The following is an 11369-nucleotide window of genomic DNA, read 5'->3' as shown; positions in this document are numbered from 1 at the left end:
TCCACCTTTTCTTATCCTTCTCCCCTCCTACTTCCCTGTAGGGTAAGATAAATTTCTCTACTTAACTGAGCTTATATGTTATTCCTTCTTTAGACTAATTCCAATGAAAGTAAGATTCAAGCATTGCCCACTACCCCAACAGTTTATTTTTCCCCTTCTACTGTAAAAACTCTTTTGTGCTTCTTTTATATGAGATAATACACTTCATTCTACCTCTCCCTTCTTTCAGTGAATCTCTCTTTTTCATGATTTAATTTTATTTTTTTGAATATCATCCCATCATAGTCAACTCACACCCAAGCCCTCTGTCAGTACTTTTAACTGCCCGAATGACGATAAAGTTCTTAAGTTGCAAGTACCATCTTCTCATAAAGAAATGTTTAACCTTATTGAATCCCTTATGACTTCTCTTTCATGCTTACTTTTTTATGCCTTTTTTGAGTCTTGTATTTGAAAGTCAAATTTTCTATTGACCTCTAGTCTTTTCATCAGGAATGTTTGAAAGTTCCCCATTTCATTAAATATCCATTTTTTTTTGCCCCCAAAGGATTACATTCAGTTTTGTTCAATAGGTGATTCTTGGTTGTAATCCTAACTCCTTTTCTCTCTGGAATATCACATTCCAAGTCCCCGGTCCTTTAATGTAGAAGGTACTAAATCTTATGTGATCCTTACTGTGGTTCTATGATATTTGAGTTGTTTATTACTGACTGCTTCTAATATTTTCTCCTTGACCAGGGGGCTCTGGAATTTGACTATAATATTTTGGGGATTTTTCATTTTGGTATCTCTTTTAGGTGGTGATCAGTGGATTTTTTCTATTTTACCCTCTGGATCAAAGTATCAGGAAAGTTTTCTTTAATAATATCTTGAAATATGATGTCTAGGCTCTTTCATTGATCATGACTTTCAGGTAGTCCAATAATTCTTAAATTATCTTTCTTTGATCTATTTTCCAGGTTAGATGTTTTTCCAATGAGATATTTCATATTTTCTTCTATTTTTTCATTCTTTTGATTTTGTTTTATTATTTCTTGATGTCCCACTGAATCATTAGCTTCCGCTTGACCAATTCTACTTTTTAAGGCATTATTTTCTTCAGTGAACTTTTGTACTTCTTTTTCCATTTGGCCAATTTTACTTTTCAAGGAGTTCTTGTCTTCAGTGGATTTTTGTGCCTCTTTTACCATTTGGCCTATTCTGTTTTTTAAAGTGTTATTTTCTTAATTTTTTGTGGCTCCTTTACCAAGTTGTTGACTCTCTTTTCATCATTTTCTTGCATCACTCTGATTTCTTTTTCCATTTTTCCTCTACCTCTCTTTTTCAATTTTTAAAATCTTTTTTGAGCTCTTCCAGCACCTGAAGCCAACTCACATTTTTCTTTAAGGCTTTGTGTGCAGCTGTTTTGATTTGGTTGTCTTCTTCCAAGTTTGCATTTTGATATTCCCTGTCACCATAGTAACTTTCTATGTTGAAGTTCCCCCCATCTGCTCAGCTGATGATTAATTTCATACTTTACCCCCAAAATCGATTCTATTCATATCAAAGCTCACTCTACTTGTTATTCCTTATGTTGTATCACTCAAACATCTTCCCCTACTATTTCTTCTTTCACCTCTGTCTCACACAAACTACATGACCCTTCTCCTTATCAATCAGACCTCTCAACATTCAACCTTGCGCCCATCACCTTTCATGTTCTCCAGCAGATTACCTCCTCTATCATTGCTATTCTTTTTCTATTCTTTAGTTTTTCCCTATCTTCTGGCTCCTTCCCCACTTCCTACAAACAAATGCATGGTTTTTTATTAAAAAAAAAAACAACTAATTTGATCTGAACATACTCACTAGCTACATTCCTTCTTGGCTTATCTGAAGGCTTTGCCTCTTTGTATTATGTCTTCCTGAATGCTCTTTCCTCAATAGGTTTTCATGATTCTACTCTCTCTTGTTTCTCCTTATATATGTCTGATGGCTCTTTCTCCGTCTTCTTCTCTGGATCTTTACCCAGTTCGTACCAACAAATAGAGAGTATATCCTAAGGCTCTGTCTTGGGTCATCTCCTCTTTCAATACTGTCTTGCTTGGTGATCTCATTATCAACCATGAATTAAATTATCATTACTACTTAGTTCACATAGAGATATAGATAGATAGATAATAGATAAGTGATAGATAGACGTAGTTAAGTATACCAACATAGACATGGATAGATCCAGCTCTAGTCTCTTGTTTTTAACACTCGGTTATGTGAAATATAAGATGTGTAATGGGATATGAAACTTATCTTTGAATGAAAATGCCATGAAAGTGCTGACACATTAGAAAAAGATGATCCTTGTACATGGGTTTTTTCCTGAAAGCTTTTGCTCTCTCAACTACCACAAGATCTTAATATTCCAAGTCGTCTTCCTTATCAATAGCTACATTTACTATAACCTCTAAAGGATTATAGAGATATGATTGAAAGTAGTACATTTAGCAACCCATAAAATGCTGCATCCAATGACCTTAAAATATGTACAAGAGAGGTAGAGTCTAACCAGTTCTTTGTCTCTATTACTTTTTGATTTTTCTATGTTGTCTTCTAACAGATGCATAGAAACTCAACTTATACCCTCCTTTTTATGGTTCTTACAATCACATAAGAATTTAGCAATGAAAAGAAGATAAAGACTCAGAGTAAAGAGTCCACAAGAGCCAGAGAGAGAAGAAAGCACCACTACCCAGTCAAGCAACTGTCCAGGGACCACTTTCCATTGTGTTACCAGGACCAAGATTGGCACACCTTGAGAACAGGACACACTTGACTCTTTTTATTGTTCCTTTTGTAGTCCTTTAGACGATTTCTAAATTCTTTTAATGATTTTAAGCTTCCCCCTGAAACAAAGGCCTATCCTCTTTATACCAATATTCTTCTAGTATATTCTTCCAATGTTGCATGACTGCTAGTCACAGAACAAACACTATAGACCTCAAAGAACTGCAATGGAGGATGACCAAAGAGCAATGGAGGTAAATGGTAGACAAGAGCAGGCAGCAACACCTGATTCAAAAACAGTGATGGATGAGTAGTATAAGGCATTGACCTATAAAGAGAGTGAGGAATAATGAATGGACAGTCTACATGCTCTATTGGTATCCTTGTGGTATCAGGAGAAGCCAAGGGAGGCATACTGGGCAAACCCTTGCATCAAACTGATGGGAAGGCATGAGTAAGAGTTGCAAAGATTAATTAAGCAGGCATGAATGGGTTACAACTTGCCAGTATAAAACTCCTCTTTAAAAAAAAACTCCCCTCAATGACATTTAAAGTCCTTTGAAACCTAGCCCCTTCCTACCTTGCTGATCTTCTCACACTTTAATCTCCTTATACTCAATGTTCCAGTCACAGGGACTTGTCTATTTGCTGCTCCACATACCACATGACACTCTGTCTCCAACCTCTATAAAGGGGTGTGCTAGAGACAGCTCATACCAGCTCAAAAGGTGATTGTTAAATTTTCAGCATATCAGGGTTTGATTTATTATTTTGTTGATTGTCTAGACTTAAGAGAGTAATGATGAGATTTAAAGAAAATGTCAATAATGCAGATAACACTTAAAAGTATGTTGTACATTTATTTTCAGGGCAGCCAGTTGTTCAATATTTACCAGTACATACCCCATCTCCATGCCTGTGTAATAACTGTCCTATATCCCTGGAATGTATTTACTCCTCATCTTTGCTTCCTAGCATTTCAAGTTTCCTTAAAGACTCATCTTAAGCACTATTTTTTTCAGGAATCCTTTCTTGGTTCCTCCATTCCCCACCCCCCTGTTGGGAGAGTGCTTCCTCCTAAAACAACTTTTTACTAATTTTGTATACATATTATAAATACTCATATCTATACATTTTCTCTTTCATTAAAATTATTAGAATGTAAGTCTCTTGGGGGCAGGGAATATTTAATTTTTTACTTTGCATCATCAGTGCTTAGCATAGTAAGCACTTAATAAATGCTTGTTTGATTGATTGCATTATTAGAAGGCCTACTCACATCAATGAGACCTTTGGAGTACTGAAATAGGTTGGAAAGAGTTGATTCTTAAAGTTCTGATTTATAGATAATAATCAGGCTAGCAACTCCATTAGTCAGGCCAGCTAATTTAGTGCATACTTTTTTTTTTTCTCTGTTGTTATTCTTGGATATATCATTCTACACCAAAGTGGAAGTTGGGCTACACAGATCATGTCAGCTGCTGTCCTCCAGAAAGCAGGGTCTGAATGGAAACAGCATTTTTATTAATGCCTGTTGAGAAAACTCATAGTATAATGGGCAAACTATTAGGCATAATTTATGGGTTTGGTTTCCTGAATTTATTATCCCTGGGTTATAGATGATTACATATTATATCAATTTCCTAGGAAGTTAGCCATGCCGTTGTTCTCTTGATAGAGTCAGGGCCCGAGTATGATACTTAGACATCTATAGAAGGATGTGGAAAGCAGGACTTGCAAATGAAAGGAACTTTACAGCAGTTAAAATACAATGACTTCAGAGAGTTACTCAACATGGGCACCACATATTGGATTTTAAATCAGCACTGCTGGTGATTACTGGATGGTAATACAATACCTGCTTAAGCATAAGAAGAAATGAGAAAGTAATCAAACAACTAATTTAAGGCCAAATGTTGCCCTCAGTTACTCATGTACAACTCCCACTTGAAATCAATAGCAGGGTGTGCATGTAACAGTGAGCAAGCCTTGATCTGTGTGCTTTATGGCCAGGTGCAATACTAGGAGCAATGAATCTAGGGCTGGTATTTAAGTTGAGAGACTCTTCATGATTCAATCAGTGTAAATCGCCCAAAACCAAATGACATTGCATGGGGCCCTGCTGCATAGGCAGTGGACACACTGGGAGGATTTTAATATAGGTAAGCAACGCCAAGAATGGAGGAGGGTGGGGTTCTGGTTCTAGAACAACATGTGTAGGAAGACACATTTTGGAACAAAGTCACCAGTTTGGATGGGGGCTGAAGTCTTTGGTTTGATCTAAAATATATCCAAATGAAAGTTGGAAAGAGACCCAACTCTGAAACCCACTCACCAGCAATGGAAGGTATATCCAATTCAAACATCGGGATGTAGCTGGAAATGGAGCAGGGATGTTATAAAGTGGAACAGCAGCCAGCAGCCTCCTGTAGGGTTTAGCTGAGGTTTGGTATGTCTCAGGGATGGGGTAAACACGTCTACCATATACAAACTTTCTTCCAAGGAACCCCCAAAGAGACCACTTAGAATTCTGGACTTCCTTCTGAGAATCTCCACATTAGAAAAGCATTGTGGGAATTTCCATTGTTACACCCGTTCTATTAGGAGGATCAAGTTTTGTCCACCATGTTGGATGGAAACGGATGCTTTCTTTTGCAAATCTGCCCTGAAACACATTTTTCAACAGCTTTCTGGCACCAACCCCCATAGGTCTGCTTCTTTGGCATTCTTAGCAGTTGTCTTCTTTAATATGGTTACTTAGGACTGTGAAACACATCAATATGTCAATGACTTGTGATTTCATTGGTGTGGGAACTTTCTTCACTAACAAAGATCACAACCTGCCTATAACTAAGTAGAGTTAGGGAGCTGCCTTAGCCTCAGAGAGGTTAAGAAACTTAACAAATGGTCACCCAGCTAGTAAGTGCTATAGACATTCTATATTTTTTGTAATTCCCCATATATCTTGGAAATCAGACCGGTATCAGAAATATTTGATGCAAAGTTGTTTTCCTGCCTGACTGGTTCCAGAAGGCAGAAGTAGGGGCAATGGGTAAAAAATATAAGGAGGCAGATTTACCTCCCATTTATATGCAAAATAATTAGGAGTTACTTCATGAAGTTGTGAGTTCCTCATCACTGGATGAGTTTGAGGAGAGGCAGGATGATTTTTGCTGGGAGTGTTGTTAAAGAAACAGTACACTTGAAATCAGGAATATCTAAATTTGAATTCTTCCTCAGACACTAGCCCTGTGCTCTTGAACAAGAGACTTAACCTCTGTCAGCCTCAGTTTCCTCATAAATAAAATGGCTAATAATTGTATCTGCCTCCCAGGGTTGTTGTTAAGGACCAAATGAGATAATATCTAGATGTAGATATAGAGATAAAGATATGAATGTAGATAGTATATTGTGAACTTTAAAATGCTAAATAAATGAATAAAAAAATGCTAAATAAAATATAGAATGCCTATGGCACTTACTAACTGTGTGACCATATATTAAGTTTCTTAACCTCTCTGAGGCTAAATAAATAAAATGCTAAATAAATAAAAAATTCTTATGTATTTGGTAGAGAAATTGAATTAAATATATGTTTGTCCCCACCTCTAAGACAATGAGGTACTATGACTGAATGTCATAGATGAGCATCCAATGTGGTCTTGGAGCATGGTATCCCTAGCCCACATTTTGTGTACTCCCAAGCTTTTTACATTAAAACAATAACTTACTAAATAGTACCCTAATGGCTTGTAAGAAATAAAGAAACTCAAAAATACCAAACTACTCTTAGCCAGTGGCTTATGTGCCTGAAGAATTTGCTTCAACATGTGTTAAGGAAACAAATCACAGAAATCTGTTGACTCTTTTAATCTGTCAGTTTTGTTGGATATTTTCCCCCTTGAAATCATATCCAATGTCAAAATAAAGGGGAGAGAGGGTTACAGATGTTTTATGGAGTTTGAATCAGTACTAGACCCCATACTGGCATGTTTTTGCCTTACCTTTGTCTATAGAATGCTTTGTGTTTTTTCACTTAATCTTCACAACAACTTTGTAAGGCAGGTTTGGGTAAAGAATATTGACCTCATTTTACAGATAAAGAAATTCAGGCTCAGTAATGTTGAATGACTTGTCCAGGATCACATAGTTAGTATATGACATAACTGAGAACAGAAATCTTGATTTCTATTACAGGACTCTTTCCCCCATACAGTGCTTAATCTATCCATTAGCAAGCCTTTATTAAGCATGTGCTGTATGTCTGACGCTGTGCTAGGTCCTGGGGATATAAAGATAAAAAGAACCCCAGTCCCGCCCTCAAGTAATTTACAGTCTATCAGTAGAGTCAACATTTACCCATATAAATGTATGTATACAAGATAAACATAAGAGGGAGAGACACTAGTAGCTTGAAGTGGGAGCAGGGGAGGGGAAGGTTAGAATAGTCCTCATGGAGGGGGGCACCATATCAAGATCATATTTAGAAAAAATAGACACTCTATGTTACGCTCAAGATTACAAAATGATGTTACCGAAAGAGAGGGCTGTTTTTTGGGGGTTAGTTAAGAAAAATTTATTCACCAAAGATCGGTACATGGCCAACAGCTCATTCCATGCTGTACACAGTAGGAGATGGTTTAGTGCCTGGTTCCTGACCCTGCTGTTTTCACAGCCTGCTTTCCTATGTGATACTGCCTCTCCAAGAAGATCCCAGCAGCCCGAGTGTGCTGTTTCACTGAAATGTCCTTTTTTGGAAAGAAATGTTGTTGGAACCATTTTCAAAATGCTTCCACCCACTGAAAAATGTGTGAAAATATTTTCATGCAGCAGGACGGCAGATAGGAAGACACAAATGTTTTCCCTGTGAAAGTATATTTTGCTCTTTGGAACACAGGAAATTTCCCACCCGAAGATGTTTGTGCCTCCTGGTGACTCTTCATTTGCCCTTGTAGACACGGACTGAAGATGAAGGAAGTACTCTGCACTCAGGATTCTTTAAGGCCACACCTCTTGGCTCAGTCCAAGAGTCTCCAGCTTTGTTCACAGCATCTGATAGGAGCTAATTAGTGTTCAGGGAAATTTCCTTCAGTTTGATTCTTTCTTCACTCCAATCCCCAATGGGATTTAGAGTTGTACATTAGTGAACTTCAGGAGAGAGTTGAGGTTCGAGGTTCGTTCCCAAACTCCAATGAATCAACTATTACTATGTGGGATGAGAGTATCAATGGTGTTTTTTTTTTTTAAACAGTTGCAAAAAATTGCTTAACAAGAATAACATGCCCACTCCTAGACTAATTACCAATAACATCCAATTCACTGAAGCAGGTTATGTGGTTAAAGAAACATGAACTTTAACCCTGAATAACTTATTGAGCTAGGATCATAAATTTGGAGGTAGAAGATGCTTTAAAGGCCACATCCCACTATTGAAACATTTTTTAAAATAACTATAACTTGTGCTTAGTTTTTCATAACAGATCCAGATTAGGGAGATACTTCTGTGTGAGCTTTCAATGGCCAGAAATAAAAACTGAAATAACAGCGCTTGCAGCCTTTAACAAAATGCAAGGTAAATTACATATTTATATATCACTCTATGGCATGGCAGCACTATTCCTCTTTACCTATCCTCTAAGAAAGAGGGAGAGAGAACTGAATGGGGATGAAGAATCAATGTAGGTTGACAAAATGACCCTTCCTTATCTATAGTATCTTTAGCCTAGATGACCATATGAAAATGCTTTAGGCTTCTTTGTGGACCACAAACTCAAAATGAACTAACAGAATTTCAAAGATGGTAATGTGATTTGGAGTTATGTTACGAGGACAGTGTTAACATTTTGGAAGATCATAGTTCCATTTGTTGTTGTTGTTCAATTATTTTAGCTGTGTACAACTCTTGATGACCCCATTTGGGGTTTTCTTAACAAGGATGCTAGAGTGGTTTGCTATTTCCTTCTCTAGCATATTTTACAGATGAGGAAACTGAGGCAAACGGGGTTAAGTGACTTGCCCAGAGTCACGCAACTAGTAAGTGTCTGAGGTCAGATTTAAATTCAGGGAGATTAGCCCGGTACTCTATCCACTGCACCACCTAGCTGGCCATAGTCTCATAATACTTAGAAAACATCTGAAATATAATGTCCAGTGTTATAAAGACATGGATTAAGTGGGGCATTGGGCCATAGGGGAAGTTTTAGGATCGTATTATAGAACTGAATGAACTGAAGATATTTTGCCTGAGGAATAGAAGATGATGGGGCTGGAAGGAGGTATGGTCACTTTCCTCAGATATTTAAAGGGCTGGCTTATTCAAATGCTCCAGAGGGCAAAATCTAGAAGCAAAAGGGTCGTTTACACAAGGTATTGTAATTCAACTCAATCTAGGAAAGAATTTACACACAAGCCTTTTACAACCTCTCTCCAACCTACCTTCCCAGGTTTATTTCACATTTATTCTCCTTTACACATTCTACTGTTCAGTTCAACTGGCCTTCTTGCTGTTCCTGGCATATGACATGCTCTCTACCATCTTTCTGTCTTTGCATGGGCCGTCCGTCATGCTTAAATGCACATCCTCATCACACTGCCTCAGAATCTTTGGTTTCTTTTTGAGCTCAACTCAAATGCCATTTCCTACATGAAGCCTTTCCTGGTTACCTTTCCCCACCCTTTGTCCCCCAGCAACTTGTGCCTCCCCTGGAAATTGTTTTGGTGTTCACTTTGCATGTGCCTGTATGTGTACACACCATTGACCCCTATACTACATAATCTCTTTTCTGTCTCAGTATCCCCAGAGATTAGCACAGTGCCTGCCACCTAAAAGGTGCTTAATAAATACTTGATGATTGAAAAGTGAGACAGTCAATCAATCAATAATCATTTATTAATCGCTACTTATTTGCCAGCCACTGTGCTGGGCACTGGGAATATGAAGGAAAAACAAAAGGAGTCCCTGCCCTCAAGGAGTTTATATTCTAAGAAGGTAATGACCATTTTCATCCTCTAAAAGATAGAAGAACCAACAAGGCTGTCTTATAATGCTTAACTCACTAGAGGTGTCCAAGCAAAGGTAGAGATGACACACTAACTACAAGGGATACTACAAAGGGCTTTCCTACATGGGGTCAAAGGTTGAGCTAGATGACCTTTCAGGACTTAAAGAAGAATCCAAGAGACAATTTGTTGGAAAATTGGTAATGGTGCAGCCTCTCTTTCAGAGCCAAACAAAAGACTTTCAACTGCAGAACTTAAGTAATTTCTATCATGCAGACCCACAATTATGGGAAGACAATGCATCTATTTGAGAGTCTTTTTTTTTCTATATGTCACACTTGCTAAACCATTGGCTGAAAAGTGTTAGGATAAAAGAAAAGAGTCCTTTGATCACTTGAGAAGATAGGGGGGGATGAATGGTGTGGGGAGGGGGTGAGAGGAGATGGAGGGAATGGACCCATATTTAGAAGTAAATTAAATTGCATCAAGATGAAAAAGCAATTCCTGTTTCAGATTATAGGCCTCCCCTACTATGATTTGTCCTCTTCTCTGCCACATAGCCTTCATACAAGTCTTGTTTTATTTTGCTCGAACTACACATTATTGCAACTTAAAATTCATATTCACCTGAAGAAAGCTGTGACATGTGTACCAAAAGAGACATAGACTGCTTAACCTAAATTGACCTTTTTTCCCTTCTATTCTAATAGATCTTTTTTCTTTTTGTCACTCAAAATGAGTGTCTGATGTATGAGCATAAATTGTTAAAAGCAGTTTTAGGTAAAGGAAGAGAGAGTAAAGTGGAGTTTTTTTTTCTTCCACAAAAGCCAACCTCAATTTATGTCAAAGAGGGTTAAAAGACCTTGGGATTAAAGCAATAAACTTGCTGCTGTCAAAGCTAAAACCCGCTAACAATTTAGTGCCAAACGCATGTTGTTCAATATCATTTCATATTATATTATGTCACCAGGAGCTGACGGTTCTGCATCACACTGACAAGGCTGATTTACTCTGAAGAATTCATCGACATTCTGCACAGTCAAAGTGGACTTCATTTGGTTTGGGTGGATGGTGGGAAATTTCTTTGTACTTGAGTTCGAATATTAGTCTGGAAATTGATCGCAGCTACAAGAATCCCCCTGATCCCAGCTTAGCTAGATAAAGCTTTTGTAATCACAGACTGGGGACCTCATTGACTTCGTTGATAAGGTATTTAGTCCAGGCACTTTTGAGAAAAACATCAAAAAATGGTTTTGAGAAAAACGTTAAATTGGGCATTGCCAAGTCAAGTAATGTCAACAAGGATTTATTAAATGCCTACTATGTGCCAGATGCTGGAGGTACAAAGAAAGGTAAAAAGAAAAAGTCACTGTTCTCAAGGAACTTGGAGTCATGTAAATAAATATGTACCACGAAAATCGCAGATAATCTCAGAGGGAAGGCACTAAGATTAAGGACGACTAGGAAAGATTTCTTGCAGAAGGTGGCACTTTATCTGATACTTGAAGGAAACCAGGGAAGCCAGGAGTCAGAGATGAGGAGATAGAGAGTTCTAATCAGAAAGAAAGAAAGAAAGAAAGGAAGAAAGAAAGAAAGAAAGAAAGAAAGAA

Source organism: Vombatus ursinus, unplaced genomic scaffold (assembly GCF_900497805.2).
Source record: "Vombatus ursinus unplaced genomic scaffold, bare-nosed wombat genome assembly UNPS02014786.1, whole genome shotgun sequence".
Classification (NCBI taxonomy): domain Eukaryota; kingdom Metazoa; phylum Chordata; class Mammalia; order Diprotodontia; family Vombatidae; genus Vombatus; species Vombatus ursinus.
The sequence above is the reverse complement of the archived record's forward strand: the minus strand, read 5'-3'. Positions refer to the sequence as shown.